Raw genomic sequence first — 4291 nt, 5'->3', positions numbered from 1 at the left:
GTACGGGTGGCTTAGTGGAAGAATATGTTTGTTTGCATAAGTGATTATATTTTAAAAAAAAAAATTGGTTATACCATAAATATGTATTTCAATCATCTTTTTATCTTTCTGTACACTTTTTTAGCTCACATTCATAATGTCAAAAAAACCACTATGATACTGCCACATCAAACAAGAGATGCCTAAGATGAACAATGACATGGAGTTTTCATCTAGGAGAAAAAGGAAAAAAATGGAATTCGCTTCTAGAAAAACTGAATAAATGTTCTTTTGTAACAAATGGAATTTCGCTTCTGCCAAAACTGAATAAATGTTCTTTTAGTTTCAACCAAGCAATAAATATTCTTTTGTCACTTATGTGAAGGTTGAATGTAAGTCTCAAAATGATTCACATTTTGTACTATATTTAGCAAAGATAGAATTAATATAAAACTAAGAAAAAAGAGCTGTGCTTGTATAGCTGATCACAAAGCAAAAGTGTCACGCTCCGAGCCCGCACGCGCCCGTCACATGACATCCGCCGTACTCCCAAGTCCCGCTTAAGAATACAAGGCTACATTAACTAGTCTAACTTTAAAAGTACTAAATAATATAACTAACTAAAGTGCGGTACAAATCCCATATAAAAGGTAGTCTACTAATATCCAAGACGTTCGTACATTTATTCTCTGATTGAAACAGCGGAAACGAAAGTAAATAAGACTAACAACTAGAAGTAGCCAGCCTGCCAACTTCTATTCATCTAAAACTAATACAAGCCATCCTCAGGGTCTTCTACGTAAACCAATTCATACTCTTCAGAATCTGCAAAAATGGTAAAAAGTGGGTTGAGCGACAAGTCGCTCAGTAGAGAATATCTACCCCTCTGTTGGACCATGTACTCGTAACTTTATAAATACATATATATAAGTACAAATCAAATCATTTGCGCATATCACCTCCATAATTTTGAAAGTAACGTCATTTATAAAACAATCAGTAGTAACGAGTGGCAAGCAATTTAAAAGTATCTTATTGATAAATGAACATGGAAAATCATAAAGTCTTAAATCATTTCGTCACAATTTATAAATCAGTTCATATCAGTTCATGAGTCTCATCTCAGATCAATTCATAAATTGTTCCATATCAGCTCATAACAAGTACATGCAATGACCGGCTACTGAGTACTCAGCCTAGAGATTAAACCCCTTCTAGGTGAGCGACCAATAGGTTTCATGACTACCTATTGGTCTCATTCGATAGATGGGTCAATCGACCGGATTTTATCCCAAGCTACCATAACCTTGCCAATCGATCGGACTCTATATCAGGCTACCATGGCGATTAGACAGAACTATAACTGCTATCATCTATTCCATGACTGTTTTGAGCTTTACTTGTCAAAAATTCATTCCACATGTCGCATACATAGATCATTGATTTCATAAAAGATTCAACTCGTTTGGTATATACTAACGTATCAAAACATTTTAAATAAGTCACATGGTCCATTTTTGTATAGAAAAAATATAACTTTCATAAATATCCAAGTAAAGCATTTCATCAAATACATTTCGAGTCAACACAACAAAATAGGATTGAAAACAAAAATTTCACTTTTGCACCTTTGAAATCTCAGAAGAGTAAGTACCACTTACCTTTGTTTGGCTGCTCGAGTGGAACTACCATAGGTCCTTGTACCGTACCTATCAAATGCATAGGTTCCCTAATTAGTTGTTACTTCTTATAGATGCATAAATATACAAACTCTAAGTAAGCTGAAGATTCGTGTCTATACCATTATATGAACCCTAATAGCATTTTCCTTAAATTGGACGATTCCTATTTTTGGAAAATTTCCTAATTTGGAAAGTTTCTATTTTTAAAAAGTTTCTTACTTTGGAAAGTGTTCATTTTGTAAAGTTTCCTAATTTAAAAGAAAATAATTATTCGTAATCATGTTTATTATCCTGACTACTATCTCACTATGTTTATTTATAATTTATAATTATTCATTATTATTATTATCGTCCTCGTCGTCGCTAATTTATTTTATTACCACTTATATATATATTAAATAGTTACTATTACCTTTCCCTTTATTTCCACTTTTATGCGTGTGTAGGTTTTATTATTATTTATGTATAATGTACATTTGACTTATCCACTCGTATTATATTTATATCTTCGTTTATATCTTCAATTTATTTTCTCCATGTCCATATTGTTATTATCCTTACTATTATTGTTTATTAATCATTATTTACTATTATTATTATGATTATGATTATTATTAATATTAGTGTTATCGTCAGCATTATTATTTACTATTATTATTATTATTATTATTATTATTATTATTATTGTTATTATTACTATTTTAAACGTTTCGTTTAACAACTTAGAATTTGTCTCACCTCGTCTACATTAACCTCATAAGGATAAATTAAGATATCCTAGATTTTTCTTTAAATATCTTAGACATAATTAATTAAATATAAGTTTTACATGACCAATACTTCAATTCTAACAATTACTTTAAATTGGGTCCTGAATTTTAATATCCATGATAACCTATAAAAATGGACTAGTTATATTCAAAATTGATTTATTAAATATTTATTTATTTTATCTTATATTTGGTTAACATCTAAATTATCCCTTTTTCCTCTTCGGGTTAGAGCCATGGTTGGCCAGAAGCCCAACCATTTCTTTTTTTACCATGGTCGCCAGACTTTCTGGCGACCCTTTGTTTTCATTGGTTGGCCAAAAAGGCCAACCATCTTTCTCCCATTTTTTTTTAAAAAAAATTTCCTTTGGGTTAGACCCCTTGGCCAACCATCCTTGACTTGGTTAAGATGGCCAATTCTTTCATTGGGGTCATTTGTGACCCCAAGGCTTTTTGCCGTTGCTGGCCTATTGTCAGCAACACATGCTGGCACGTTTTTTTTTTCTGTCTTGGGTTGGCCGAAGACCAACCTTTGCCAATTCTTTTCTCTGCCGCCAGTGATGGCGGCCCCCATTTTTTTTTTTTTCTGAAGCAACGCCTAGCCAAAACAGAGCGGCGGCGGCCACAGCCCTTCTCTTTTCTTTTTTTTTTTTTTTTTCTGTTTTCCTCCAACAGATTTGGGCAACCTTATTTAATCAAAGATTAAAATCGAACACCATATTTCTACAAATCCACGTATGAATCTTTTAAAAACATATATATAATATATATATATATATATCTACATGTATATAGCAACCATAAATATCCGTAAAATTTCTAAGACAATTAATGCAACTACTAAAACTTAAAAGAGAAGTTTTTTGCTTGAACTCGGGACTTACAGGTTTAGGTGCCTAGTCGTCTGATCGATTGACGGTGTTGCCTGTTTCTCCTTCTCTACTCTCTGACGGCTCTTGCTCTAGGGAGGCAGACGAAAGAAGGGTAAGGATGGTGTTATTTTTCTTTCTAGGGTTTCAATAAAATCTTAAACCTAGCACTACCCACTAGTAGGTGGTTTGGATAAGAATTTTAGTTTATTAGGAACCTTTATCCCATCCTACAGTTATTCTATTTTTATTTTTTTCTTTTACCTAGTAATTTTATCTTTTTAATTAATTGGAAAAATAAAATAATAAAACCGGTGCCAAAAATCGTGAGTTTTACATTCTACCCCCCTTACAAAAAGTTCCGTCCTCGAAACTTACGTACTTTGATAAAAAAGATATGGGTATCTATTCCGCATATCCTCCTCTAACTCCCACGTTGCCTCTCGTGGTGTATGGTTCGTCCATTACACCTTCACGTTGGATATGGTCTTTCTCTTTAAATCCGCCCAACTCTTGTTTTGGTCTTGAACTACTTTTAGTCTTTTTCGAATAACTTAATTCTCTCTAAGGTTCTTTCCACCAAATCCGAGCCAGTGATCAGTTTGTTATCTACTTCATCCCAATATAAGAAAGATCCATACTTTCGCCCATACAACGCTTCAAATGGTGCCATACCTATCCCATTATGATGGCTGTTATGATCCGTGTTGTATATTACGTTAAAATAAGTGCTCCAGTATTTGGATTTTGGAATAATTTGTGTCCAAACTCCCCGTGAGAAAATTGAGCTTTTCCTCCCACTTAGAGTCTTAGACAGTTAGACCTGAACTGGCACTTCCTACTGTGGGGGCCCACTATCACTACCGCCTGGTTTGGACACAAAAGAAGGTTAACGATTCCATTCACGAGTTGACACGTGTGCAGTTAACCATTTCCCGCAATCTCAATTTTGATAACGTTATCTTCCACTGATTGGTCAACGAGTACACGT

At 33.6% G+C, this 4291-nt stretch overlaps 1 long non-coding RNA gene across 1 annotated transcript; it reads right to left on the bottom strand.

Annotated features, from left to right (window-relative positions):
• Positions 1-721: 721 nt before the first annotated feature.
• On the bottom strand, positions 722-3390 carry LOC113758422. Its single transcript, XR_003466730.1, has 3 exons — positions 3316-3390; positions 1641-1688; positions 722-804 (listed from the first exon to the last, which is right to left on the bottom strand). It is a non-coding gene; the product is annotated as an uncharacterized LOC113758422 (long non-coding RNA).
• Between the last annotated feature and the right edge of the window lie 901 nt (positions 3391-4291).

The sequence above is a fragment of the Coffea eugenioides genome, unplaced genomic scaffold (genome assembly GCF_003713205.1).
Source record: "Coffea eugenioides isolate CCC68of unplaced genomic scaffold, Ceug_1.0 ScVebR1_49;HRSCAF=266, whole genome shotgun sequence".
In the NCBI taxonomy this organism is placed as follows: Eukaryota; Viridiplantae; Streptophyta; class Magnoliopsida; order Gentianales; family Rubiaceae; genus Coffea; species Coffea eugenioides.
The sequence above is the reverse complement of the archived record's forward strand: the minus strand, read 5'-3'. Positions and strand labels throughout refer to the sequence as shown.